The 14,468-nt window shown below is 37.9% G+C and overlaps 1 long non-coding RNA gene across 1 annotated transcript in view; it reads left to right on the top strand.

The window, feature by feature from the left end:
* The first annotated feature begins 239 nt into the window (after nt 1-239).
* Nucleotides 240-14,468, top strand: part of LOC138156091 (uncharacterized) — a 43,920-nt gene continuing 29,691 nt past the window's right edge. Inside the window, exon 1 of the long non-coding RNA XR_011167060.1 lies at nt 240-424. This is a non-coding gene — a long non-coding RNA (uncharacterized lncRNA). The remainder of the gene's footprint in view (nt 425-14,468) is intronic.

Genomic DNA, 14,468 nt, shown 5'->3' with positions numbered 1-14,468 from the left:
TTTCCTAAACAGGAAATATCTATCAAACAATAAACCCATGATCTAGTTAATAATTAAACTGACAATTCAATACATACCCATGTACAAAGGAATTGGATATCACTTGTATTAAATATTTGACAATTGTACCAGAAAGCTTTGCTTAGCAAATGGTGATACCTCAAGGAAATATTCATGTTGGGAGCTGTTAGGAGGCAAGGGGAGGAGGCATTGTAGAGAGCAGGTCTATTCACATAAGTGTTGAGTCCATTCCCACACATGCTGGAGCATTAGCTATTTACATTTCCTGGTGCTTAGATCCAAAAGAGAATGAGTCATCTTTTTCAACACAAATTCTTAGCATAGGTGCTACTGAGGAAGTGACATGAAACAAAGAACTTCATTCATTACTTATTTCGGGGAGGCCTTGGAGGGGACAAACAAGGTAAGAACATTTTTGTAATATCACCATACCACATAAATGCTGCAATATCAGCTGAAATGAATGAAATAGGGGAAGTGGAATGGGTGGCACTATGTATTTTCTTTGAACATACCTGCCTCTCTTTGTGTACAATTCCTTATTCCATAGTCATTCGTTTACCCATTTATCCATTCAATAAACATCTACTCATGGCTTCCTTTGTGCAATATTCTATATACTAGGCACTGGGGAACAAGAAAATGACTTCAACTCAGTCCCTAGTCTTATGGAGCTTTGTGTCTAGTCTAGTCTTCAATTGTATAGCCATTTTTCAGTCATGTCTGATTCTTCATGATCCCATTTGCAGTTTTCTTGGTAGAGATACTGGAATGTTTTCCATTTCCTTCTCCAGCTCATTTTATAGAAGAGGAAACTGAGGCAAACAGGTTTAAGTGATTTGCCCAGGGTCACATAACTAATAAGTAACTGAGGCCAGATTTGAACTCAGAAAGATGAGTCTTCCTGACTCTAGGCCCATCATTCTATTCACTGAGCCATCTAGCTGCCCCCTAGTCTAGTTTAGATAAAGCATAATAATGTGACTATAACATAAAATGGAATATAGGTACTTACCAATGGTTCAAAGAAAAAGGAAAATTCTGAACTCTTTCAGTTGAGTGGGGTCAAGGAAGACTAAACTAAAAAAGGAAGCAATCAAGTGCAGGCCAGCTGAAACTTTGGAAAGTGAGTGAACTCCTTTTCAACTTTCTTTTAAGTGTTTTCTTTCCCCATTGGAATGTAAAGGTAGGGACTGCCTTTCTTTCTGCTTTTATTTGTATTCCCAGCACTTACCATGGTGCCTGGCATGTAGAAGGCACTTAATACATGTGTATTGACTAAACTTCTCTGCTCCTCTCCCAGTTCTAGCACAAAGTCACTGTATGACCTTCACAGATCATTTTACTTCCATGATCCTCTATTTCCACATATGTAAAATGATGGGGTTGAATTAGATGGTCTGTCAATTTCTCCTAGTTTTAATAGTTTACAAGCTTATTTGCTTGAAGGTCTTGGAATTGTTATGGCAATGAACTCCAGAAGAGAAGAGCTGCCCACTCCTTAGGAATACATGAGCCTTCTGCTCCTATGTGAAGAGCCTATTCCCAATGCTCCCAAACCCCAATGAATCTGTTGTATCACAGATATGGGTACTCCCTTCTCTGAAACAAATAAATTCAAGTCGTCAAGAAATATTTGTTAAACACCACTATATGTTAGTTACTATGCCAAGTTCTGGGAACACAAAGGAAAAATAAAAACAGTCCCTGTCTTCAAGGAGCTCACAGTCTGATGTGGAAAACAATATGCAAATAAGTATGTGCAAACATTTACAGGATAACTCAGAGGTAATTTCAGAGGGAGGACACAAACAATAAGAATTTAGAGAAGCTCCTTCCAGGAGGTGAGATTTTAACCGAGAACAGAGGGAAGATTGAAAGCAGGTGAGGAGGGAGAAAATTCCAGACATTTGAGATAGCTAGTAAAAATGCACAAAGTTTGGAAAAGTGTCTTATGTGTGGAAGAGCAGAGTCCAATGTCACTGTATCAGAGAATATATGCAAGGGAGTGAGGTGTTAAGAGACTGAAAAGGTAGAGGGAGCCAGGTTATGATGCAAATTGGAGCCTTTCCATCTGTCTGCTTCCTGTGCAACTTTTGTCTACCTTCTCCCACAAATCCACTACTGGCAGTCTACAAAATGGGCTAAGGTCTTCCTTGAATTCTCTTGACAAAAAATGGATGAATCATAGTACAAACACTTCTTTGACTCTACTTAGACATATTTGGACGAAGTTTTGAAAAGTTTCATTTAGTATCTTTGGTTTTTAAATTGGTCTAGTTTCCTTTATCCTTGGCAAAGTAACTGGGAGGTACCATTTTTATAGGACAGATCTGGTTTTTCAGGTCTTTATGCTTTGATTTCCAGGTTGTAGAGCCTGGTAATAGGCACTTTTTTCCCCCACCAGAATAGGAATTTCCTTGTTCATTCAGCAAATATTGATTATTAGTACCATACAGAACACTGTGCTAGGTGCTAGAAGAGATGCAAAGTTTAGAGAACACAAATCTCTGTCCTATGAAGCTTCCAGTATATTTAGATATTAAAACACAAACCAAATAACTCTACTTGCCAGCATTTTCTAGTTATTAAAATATATATATGTTTGTATACAAATATGCTGTAGAAAAAGCAACATTTGCCTTTGGTCTATTAATGGTTCCCAAGGAGCCCTGGTTAACAGAATCCTTCTTCCTTTCCAATTGGCATTTGAAGATCAAAAAATTTCAGGTTCCTTTGTTTATCTTTGCAACCTGAACAACTAAATCAATGCCTTGGATATAATAGGTCCTTTAGAAGTGTTTGTCATGATCCAGCTACTGAGTAAAGAACCCACTATTTGATGAAAACTTCAGGGGAGGAGCAGCTAGGTGGTGCAGTGAATAGAGCACCAGGCCTGGAGTCAGGAGGATCTGAGTTCAAATCCAGCCTCAGACACTTAACACACTTACTAGCTGTGTGACTTTGGGGAAGTCACTTAACCCCAATTTCCCTCAAAAAAAAGCAAAAAAAAGAAGAAGAAAACTTCTGGGGAAACTGGAAAGTAGGCTACAGAAACTAGGTATAGACCAACACCTCACACCATATATCAAGATAAGCTCAAAATGGGTACTTGGTTTGGATTTGAAGAGTGATCTCACAAGCAAATTAGAAGAGGGTGGAAAAAATTACCTCTCAGATCTATGGATGGGGGTAAGTTCATGATCAAACAAGAGATACAAAAGTTCATGAGAAGTAAAATAGATCATTTTCATTTCATAAAATTAAAAAGGTTTTGTACAAACAAAACCAATGCAATCAAAATTACAAGAAAAGTAGAAAAGCAAGTTTCTCTAATAAAGGTCTTATTTCTCAAAACTGTGACAAATTTATAAAAATAAGAGTCATTCCCCAATAGATTAAAGGTCAAATGATATGAACAGGCAGTTTTCAAAGGAAGAAAATCAGTTATCAATAGTCATATTAAAAGTTGATCCAAATCACTAATAATTAGAGAAATGCAAGTTAAAACAACTTAAGAGGTACCACTTCATACCTTTGAAACTGGCTAAGATGACATAATAGGAAAATGACAAATGCTGGAGGGAATGTAAGAATATACCAAATACATTGTTGGTGGAGTATGAACTAACCATTGTAGAGAACAATTTAGAATTACTCCCAAAATTCTATTCAACTGTGTATATGCTTTGACACAGCAATACCAATAATAGGTCTATACTACAAAGAAATCAAATGAAAAGAACCCATATGTATAAAAAATATTTACAACAGCTCTGTTTGTATACCAAAGAATTCAAAACCAAGGGGATACCTATCAGTTGGAAATGGTTAAACAAGCTGTAGTAAATTAATATGATGGAATACTATTGTGTCATCAGAAGAGATGAAGGAGAAGGTTTCAGAGAAACCTGGGAAGATTTGTATGATCTAATACAAAGTGAAGTGAGCAGAACCAGGAAAATAATTTACACAGTTACAGCAATATTGAAAAAAATAATCAACCTTGAAAGACTTAGCAAGTGTGATCAACACAATACACAACTGCAAAAGACTCATGATAAAACATGCTATCCACCTCCAGAGAAAGAACTAATGGGATCAGAGTGAATATTGAAGCATCTTTTCCTTTCTTTATTTTTCCTTTTATTTTTTTATTCCAGAATATGGTTAATACAGAACTTTATTTTGCAATACTTAATATTTAATAAAAATAATAACTAACATTAATATAATGCTTACTATGTGCCAGATGCTGTGCTAAATGTTTTACAATTATTATATCATTTGATCTTCACAGCACCCCAGGAAGTAGGTCTTATTATTATCCCTATTTTACAGATGAGGAAACTGAAGCAAACAGAGGTTAAATGACTTACTCAGGATCACATGGCTAATTAGTGCTTATAGCTGAATTTGAACTCAGGTCTTCCTGACTCCAAAACTGGATTTCTATTTACTGTTGCCACTTGGCTGGGTTTTATATTTCTTTCTTTCTCAAAAGGTGGAGTATGAAAAGGGGGGAGAATGAAAATTTGAAACTGAAAATAAAAGAAATGTTTGTCACATTGCCTTGGGACAACAAACAGAAGTTTGTCTCTCTGTAATTTCTGCCCCTAAGTCTCAATTGTATCCTACAGGGCTAACACCACAAGAATAATCTAATACCTTTTCATCTTGGAAAGGGTATAAGCACTTATATAATGCCTACTATGTGCCACACAGTATGTTAAAGACTTTTTTTTTTGCTAAGCATTTTCCAATATTGTCTTATCTGATCCTCACAACTATCCTACAAAGTGGGTACTATTATAATTCCCATTTTACAGTTGAAGAAACTAAGGCAAATAGAGGTTACATGACCTGCCCAAGATCACACAGCTATTATGTAGCTGAGACTGGATTTGAAGTCAAGTCTTCCTGACTCCAAGTCCAGCACTCTATCCACTGTGCAGCCTAGTGACCTACCACCCTTCAGATACTTGCAGACAGCCATCATCTTCCCATTTATTTTTTTCCTCCAAGTCAAGTATCCCTCATTCAAATATCTTGCTCAAATCTTGTAATAATCATGTTACATCAGCATATCACTTTAAGGTTTACAAAGAGCTTGCTTCAAAATAACCCTGTGAGACCCATAGATTAACCCCACATGTCAAAGGAAAATAAGTCTCCAAAAGGTTGTGGCTTTCCCAGAGTCACACAACTAGCAATTCCAAAGGTGGAACTTGGAACCATATCTCCTATCACCCAAGTTCAGTTCCCTTTCCATCATACAAAATTACTGCCTCCTGTGACATAAATTCTGATGAAGCACAATGTCTGACACATGGTAGTCACTTAAGTTCTTGCTGTTGCTAACTGATTCATAGGCATAGAGGGGGAGGAAGAGAACATATTCTTAGTGAACCCATATTGACTCAGTGATTACCCTTTAAGGTATCAAGAGGATGTGGATTCATGTCCAATTTACCAGTTGTATGATTTTGGGTAAAACCTCTATAGGCCTCCATTTCCTCACTGATAAAATGAGGGGACCAGAATCAATGACCTGTAATCAATGACGCTTCCAACTCTGATACTTACAGATTGTAATGTCATTAATGAATTTTAGAATTTTATAAGAAATTGATTTCAGATTCATTGGCCTACAATTTGAGGTATCCATCTTCTCCATTTTGAAAACTGGGACAACACTTGCCAATTGCTAAACCTAAGGTAATTTCTCCATTCTCTATTATTATTCCTGGCAAAGTTCAATGACCAGTTCAATATTCAAAGTGTACAGCACATGAAATTCCTAGGTAATCTTCCAACCAGGTGTTAACGTAGCCTGACCCTAATTAGTTTCTGAGACAAAATGAGAACAGGCATGTTGAAGGTGATATGGGCATAGACAAAGGTTTCTATTTCTATATCAGAGAACTAACTTGTTTAACTTGGAGGTTCTTCCTCTACTCAAACACAGTCCATCAAATAAATGTGGTTTGGGAAACAGTTTAGAATCAATATTTAAAAACACCTTCTTGGCACTTCATTTAGTCATACCATAGTCTTTTGAAAGAGTAGTAGAATGGGAGGCAGGAGAGTTGGCATTCGAATTTTCTGTAAATAGTTTTCAGTATCTCTATAATGGGTATAATGTTACAGATGAGTACTTAAAGGGTGAGCAATAAGGAAAAATGGAAAAGAGAATTTTCAGTGCCTACTGTGTGCTGGGCACTGTGAATCTCACAAATTACTCTACGATGTAGGTATCCCCATTTTGCAGTAGAAGAAACTGAAGCAGACAGTGATTAAATTACTTACCCAGGTTCACATAGCTAATTTGAATTCAGGTCTTCCTGATTTCAGGCAGTCCCAGCCCCTTCTTCACCGTGCTATTTAGCAGCTGATTGCTGATACAGCCCTGTGAGTTACCTTGCCCTCTAGTAAGTGATGTTTCAGGTGGGATCACTTTATAATCCTATTGTCTCTCAATAACATTATTAGCTAATAAGAGATTTATCTAGTCCCGTCAGGTTTTCAGTGGATGTGCTAATTTCTCTGTTTCACAAAATCACAGCAGCTCAGAGTCATAACAGGGCTCCAAGGGCAGTCAGTTCAACCTGAATAGAAGGAAGAATCCCCTCCAAAAGATTTCTCACAAGTGGCCAACCAGCCCTTCCTTAGACTCAGTGACTTTCCAGATGCCTTCCACTCTGATCTGTGATCCTGTGACACAACAATCTAAACCTGATAAAGTGATGCAAGGTTCAGAGGCAAATTTGGATTCAGCGTAAGAGAGACCCCACCACCTCCTGTAGACTCTCTGGGACTCAGTTTCCTCATCTGTAAACAAAAGTGTGGACTAGATAGCTTATAAGAGACCCCTTCTATCTCTAAATCCATGATGATTTCAAGTTTAGAAAGTGTTCCAAGTTTTAGAAAGAAAGATTTGGTTTCAACCTGAGGAAAAATGTGGCTAATTTAAACACACAAGTTCTTTGAGGGCGGGGCCTATAGCACTTTTGCATTTGTGTCCCTGTCAACTAGAATATAATAGGTATTTAATATATGTGTACGGATCTATTAATTCCTACTTCCATGCCTTTTCTTATACTCTGCTACCTACTTGGAAGACCTTTTCTTCTGTGCTCTGACCAATCTGATTTCTTCCTAAACTCTAAGACTCATGTCCTAAGTCCATGTCCTAAGCCCTTGATTTCCCTTCTTCCCTACCTGAACACTTCTCAGTCCTCTTTTCTGGATTATATATAGGTATCCCCCAAAGCTTTATCCTAAGCCTTCTCTTACCTCTCTACACTCACATTTTCTTGGTCATCACAAAATCTCTCTAAGGTGAGATTATTTAGATAGAAAATTAATCAATTATTTAGATAGATGATTCTCAAATTCCCATATCCAACCTTAATCTCTTTCCTGAAGTACATCCCTGTATTACCGACTACATGATGGACATCTCTACTTGACTGCCTCACTAGCATTTGCCCTAGGAGGGATTCCACATCCAGTGCCATGGACTAGAGCCTGAGGGTTCAGATAAACAATTGCTTACACTAAAAACATATTCGGTGTTTGCCAGGCAAAAACAACCTGCAAGGAGTTTCCATGGGGTCTCAGAAGCTTCTTGCTCAGTCCATACAGAAATTCTTACATACTTCTTATCCAAAGAGACCGTGACTGAGTTTCTGATCAATACACCTGGAGACAAAGTTGCCTCCAGCAAACTGCCCCAGCAATATCCCTGTGGGAAGGGGAGAGGGAGAAGTAATTTAAGGTTCCCTCAGTCTGCATCATAGCATCCTGGCCCACACAGTATCTCAAACACAATGGGAACAAAAGTGGTAACCCAGTCTTTGCTGACTTAGCATGATGTGGTGGGAGCATATTCTACTAGAGCCTAGGAGGCTCCTGGTTCCAGTACTAGTTCCACAATTCAATTTGATATGTGATCTTCAGGGACTCATTACCCCTGTCTAGGTCAGTTTCCTCACCTGTAAAAATAACATAGCTTATAACATTGAACTCAGACGATCATTAATATCACAGTCAGTTTTATGTCTGTGAATAGCTGTAAGGACTCTGGGTCCAAATATCTTCCCATTATTTCCATATACCTGTGATCTCATAAATATGGTTACTCACTCCAAAGAGGTAGAGAATGATTAATCTTTGCCTCCCCATCCTGTAAAATTCTTTATATGTGTATGCATGTATGTATACATAAATACATATGTGTGTGTTTGTGTGTGTGTATGCCTTAGTTCCCTCCCCCTTCTCAGCCCTCAAATTAGCCTTGAGTCTCAGGACCAAGTCTTCCAAATTGTTATACTTAAAATCACAGCATTGCAGACTTGGAAGGGATCCTACTGACTATCAACTCCAACCATGATGAAGTATTCCCTCTATAACAAACCCAACAAGTAGCCCCTTTGTAAAGGCTTCCAAAGAGGGAGATCCCACTATGTCTTAAAAGAGAGTCCGTTCCCTTTGGGATAGTTTTCATTACTAAGGAAGTTGTTTTCCTTATATCAAGCCTGACTGAATCTTTGCATTTATCATTTAATGAATACTCTAAAGTACATGGCACACATCCTTAAGGACTGTGGGTTCTCGATAAATATTTGTCTGGTTAATTTCAAGGGCTCATGGAAGGCTTTCAAGAGTTTCAAGCTAAGGAAGTAACAGTCATTCCATCTGTGAAAGAGACAGTATAAGGGAAGGCAAAGTTAATGATAGATACAGAAGTAAAATTAGTAAGAAAAAAGGGAAGGGCAGAAATAGCATCAGGTCATAGCACTTTCCTCAAAATTAGTCAGTGGTCATGCTTTTGTCTGCAGCACAAGGAGGGTAATAAAAACCGAGCTTATGTTTCATTTCTCTCTACCTCCCAACTTAGTCTGGGACTGAGTCTACTATTTCTACTCCCCTCCTTCCGTTCAGCCATCCACTCATTCAACAAAAATGCATTAATGAGTAACTCCATGCAATTGAATTTTTTAAAGCATGTACCTACTAAATGCAAAGCATTATGCTAGGCATGGAAATAAGAAGAAAAAAAACTTTGATGGTTCCTGACTTTCAGGATTTGATATTGAGAGATTAAATAGGTACACTGATAAGCAATGAAAGGTAATTTGAGGAATGAGAAAACATTACTACCTCAGGGAATCAAGAAAGGCTTCTACTATGAGAGGCCTGGTGATCCATGGAGAAATCTAGAGATTCCAAGAGGCAAAGATAAGGAAGGACTGAATTCCAGGCCTGTGCAAGGGTTTGGAAGTAAGGGATTCCAATCCCTTATAGAAGGCATATTGACTTCTGGGAATAATGAGAAAAATGGTTTGTCTTTAGCACAGTTCATGGAAGGAAGCAATATGAAATGATTATAAAATTGGGTGGGAGCCAGATTATAGAGAGTTTTAAATGGAATTCTGAGACATTTGTACTTTATCCTAGAGGAAGTATAGAGTCAGTAAAACATTTTGAGCAAGAACGTGATGTGGCCAAATCTGTGTCACAGGAATATTAATGACATGAAAGCTATATGGAAGAGGGATTGAAGAGGGGGAAGATTAGAAGCATGGAGAACATTTCAGAGGCTATTGCAATAGTCCAGTCAAGAGATAATGAGGATAATGGTCATGGGAGTAGAGGGAACATACAAATGTAAGATATTTAATGGAGGTATAATTAACAACACTTGGCAACTGGCTGGATATTGGGAGTGAGGGAGATGGAAAAGACAAGGGTGATTCCAAGGTTGTCCAACTGGGTATCTGAAAGTATGATGGTACCTTCTTTACAAAGACATTTGAGGGAGGGATAGGTTTAGGGAAGAAAACGGTGAGTACTTTTTAGACATGTTAAGTTTGAGATAGCAAGGAACATCCAATTAAGAAATGTCAATTAAATATTTGGCAATGAGGTATTAGGTTGATGGAAATAGATTAGATCTGGGAATGTACATTTGGGCAGCATATGCATAACTGAACCATTGAGAACTGAAGAAAGATAGATACAGAAAGAGAATAAGAAGAAAAAAAGCAAAAGGCCTCAGGATAGTCTTTGGGTACACCCACATATTAGGGTGAAAGGTGTGATGATTGTGTGATTAGATGTGATGATCCAGAAAAGACCAAGATGTCAGGGAAGCACAAAAAGAGCCAACAAAGAAAAATTCCATGGAATCCAAGAGAGAAGAGATTAGCCAAGAGGTGAAGGTAATCAACAGTGACTAAAGCTTCAGAGTTCAAGGATGAGAACTGTGAAAAGACCATTAGCTTTAGAAATTGAGATCATTCATAATCTTGGATAGAGTAACGTCAGTGGACTGACAGATTCAGAAACCAGATTACAAGAGACTGGAGAGTGGAAGGTGAATAAATGGAGGCAAAAGTATAGGAAATAGGCTAAAAAAGGGAGAATAATAATAGGAAAAAAGCTTGAGAGAATGTGCTACATTGAATGCTAAGTGGTGGGAAAATGCAAACAATGTCAATATATGATAAAAAATTAACATTTATAAATCACCAACTCTAGGCTGAGCATTCTGCTAGGCTCTAAGGCAGATATAAACTTTAGGTAAGATAGTCCTTGATTTCATTGGCCCTACAGTCTAGTGTAGAGGTTGGACCTATACAGTTGCTCTAATATCTATTATGAAATTATGAGTCCAATGGAGAGGTGCTAAACAAATTGATATGTAAGGTCCCGTGGAAAAAGTCATCTACCAGGGTGAAATAAGGAAAGGTTTACTGAAGAAATAGCTTTTGAGTTGAATGTTAAAGAAAGAGAAGAAATTCCACGGACAATGGAGAGAGATGGAATATAGTCAAAAGGAATAGTCAGCACATACAGAGGTAAGAACGTAGTCCCTTCATAGAGTGCAAGGAGTAATTGGAAAGGTATGGTCATGGAGGGGAGTAGTATACAATAAGTGAATAAAGATAGGGTGACACCAGACTGCGAAAGCCCTTGAATATCAGCCAGGAGAGTTCAACCATGCTTAGCAGTCATTAAGGAGCCACTGAAAATTTTTAAACAAGTAAGAATACGTCCAAATCTACATACCAGAAAGACTGTTCCAGCTCTGGTTTGAAGGATAGATTAAAGTGGCAAAAGAAAGAAGGCAAGCAAACCTATAACGAAGATATTGTGTTAGCTCAGGAAACAGGTAATGAGGGTTTATAGTTGGAAGTGTTCCCTGGAATAGGGAGAAGCGGCCTGGTTCAGGAACTATTAAGGAGATGGGATAAATGATACTTTGGACATGAGAAATGAAAGAAATAGAAAAATCAAAGATAAGCCCAAGGATGTAAACATGGACATGAAGGGAATGGTGGTAAGATATATCCCTTCCACATTAAGGGTGTGGTGACCCTGCAGTCTGGAAAATCTGCATTGGTTTTCCCTTCATACCAGAGAAGAAATATATTTTTTCCCTTTTTGATGGCATGTTTACAATATCTTATTGTAAAATATGGGTTAAATATTTGATTGTAGGTTCTATGTTGTCTACTGGCCTTCACATGTTGTCTGTGACATTCACAAAACTCCCAAAAGATTCCCATTTAATTTCTTATGCTAATCCATGATAGAGTGAAAACAAGGTGGGAAAAGTCATGATGTGAAAGGGATAACTATAGTTCCTACCCCCCCCCAATTTGTGTAGTATGAGAAATGACACATACAAATAACTAGACTATAAATCAGAGTATGACAAGGGGGTAAATATAGGTTAGGAAGGCAGAAAATGCTATCAATAGCCATAACTAGCACCATCTTCTCTCACCTTCCTATCACCCAAGCTAATGGAGAGGAGTTAGAATACCTTTATTCCACAAAAAGCAGAGGGTTTTGGTAACAGAGCAAAGTCACATCTTTGTGAGAGGGCCCTGGTAAGTATAGCAATCTGGGGTACCACCCTTTTGCCTTTTTATTTGTATTCCTCCATTTTATGTCTATCCATGGGGAGAAAATTTTGTAACAATCTATACTACATGGGGAAAAGGGGAGGGAATAAGTAATTATTTAGCAACTATTATTTTCCAGGCACTATGCTAAGCACATTGCACATATTATCTTGTTTAATCCTCACAACAAATCTAAGAGGTAGATGCTATTATTATCCCTATTTTATAGTTGAGGAAACTGAGGCAGATAGGTTAAGTGACTTGCCCAGGGTCATACAGGTAGAAAGTGTCTGAGGCTAGATTTGAACTCAAGTCTTCCTGATCTGAGGCCCAATACTCTAGCTACCATCTACCTATCTTTAGTCAACTAGAAGTAATAAGAGGTCGTAGACTCAGAAGATTAAGAACTTAGCAGTGTTCAATGATCATTAACCATTGTATCCTGGGAAAAATCTTGCAGAGTTTTTTCTTCTTTTCCTAGGGGGTCTAGTAGCCATTGGTCACAAGACCCTGACAAGAAGAGATGTATAAACAAAGCAATATGAGTTCAGGAAAGAGAAACATCACTATTAACTAAAGAATGTCAAGGAAGAAATAAAGCCTAAGTTAACCCAAGAAGACTGGGCAGAATTTCAAAAGAGATGGTGAGGGATGGGATTCCAGGTTTAGTAGCTAGCAAATTACCTCAATACTTTTACTATCCTTCCCCTCTCTCTATTAGCAAATAGCACCAGGAAGTAGGGGTGTTTTGGAGGCACATTTTGAATCATGAGAAATATAAGAACTGTAAGTTCAAATACATTTTTTAAAACCCAATTGATTTTTATTTTACCAGTGGGCCAGGCTTCACCAGGCCTCATTGAGACCACAAAATGAAATATTCTGTGCTGCTTTGAAGTTAAAAATGTTGGTTTAGGAACCCATTGTGTGAGTTTCTTGTTCCCCTTTACCCCTTCAGAAATTATTTCAGGTTTAAAAAAAAAAAAGTGCAGGGGGTGAGATTATGCATTCCATGAAGAAGATGACATTCCACAATCAGCATATCAACATTTCTGGGGTAGCCTGAATGCTGTTCCTAAGGGCACCATGTTCTGAATGGACACTGGCTGGAAGTAAATACAACCTGATAAATAATCTCTTCAGACCCTGAACTGTCTTTATTGCCAGAGCAATCCAATATCAGCCTACATACTCCATGGCCCTTCAACTTGTATTTCAAAAGGTGCCTGGGTTCTCATTTTCATAAAAAAAAAACCCTTCTCAGGCCTCTTAGGCCATGGGAATCTGATTATGTTTGACATAGAACACCTAAATATAGAGCCATTATCTGCAAACACCTGACCAAGTCACATCTTTTAACCTGACTTTACCTATTAGTATTTGGCAGACTTCCAGGGCCCATAATCTGTGTTACAAGAAGTTTTCTCAACCCACTGATGGTGTTTCTTGGGTTTTACACAAGTGACTTCCTAAAGGTTCATCAAGCCAACAGTCTCACTTTCATCAAAGGAAAAATCCCCTCTTCAATGATGTTTATCTTTTTCCCCTTCTGTACAGATCTACTTCTGTGAGAAACCCCAGTACATCCGCTTCTCTAAAGACAATTGGTAGAGTACTTTTGGTTTCCAGTCCAGCAGGTTCCCTTAGTCTCAGCTAAGAAGAGAATGAACACATCTCATTAGACTTTTTTCCACAGAAAATTCTTTCACATTAGGATTATGAAATTGAATGATCAAAAATGCACTATGATTTTGAAATGATGAAATGGAGTTGGCATGCTATAATGGAGAGTCAAGTCCATACCTACTTATGTGTCAGGAACTCTGCTAAGTGTTGAGAGAGCCCTGGATTTGGAATGAGAAGACCTAGATTTGAATTCTAGTTTACTTACTGATTACCTGAGTAGCTTTGGGTCCATCTCTTTTCTCTTCTGGATCTCAGTTTCTTTATTTGTTTTATGAATAAAATCGGACAACAAGCTCCTGTGGTTTCCTAACACTTAACATAATTCCTGGCCCATAGTAGGCACTTAATAAATATTGATTGACTGACTGATTGATTGATTGATTTCCTGTCACAATCTGGGGTCAATTGTAAACTCCCCTGTTGGGCATTTAAAGCCCTTCCTACCTTTCCCAGCCGATTAAGGTTATTCCCTTTATGCACTTTATAGTTCAGTCAAGCGGACCTTGTAGTTTCTTGAATAGGAAAGTCAGATTGTATTTTAAAGTCCCTTCCATCATGAACATGATCATCAGAATATATTATATTCTAATATGCTAAATCCTGAAGTGCATTCCAGGTCTAACACTGTCTATTACAAAGTCCCTTCTAACTCTGACATTCTTTTTTATAACTTAAGGTCCCTTCCAGTTCTGACATGCCATGCTCTAACATTCTTATGTTCTAAGGTTCCATCCAACTCTGATATTCTATAGTCTAACATGCTATATCCAAAGATCCTGTCTAGCTCTGGCAAGCCATTTTCTAACATTTCATTTTCTAAAGGCCTTTCCAGATCTAAAATCT

Source organism: Petaurus breviceps, unplaced genomic scaffold (assembly GCF_028583685.1).
Source record: "Petaurus breviceps papuanus isolate PSGF00001 unplaced genomic scaffold, PetGlider_PUasm1.0 98, whole genome shotgun sequence".
Classification (NCBI taxonomy): Eukaryota; Metazoa; Chordata; class Mammalia; order Diprotodontia; family Petauridae; genus Petaurus; species Petaurus breviceps.
The sequence above is the reverse complement of the archived record's forward strand: the minus strand, read 5'-3'. Positions and strand labels throughout refer to the sequence as shown.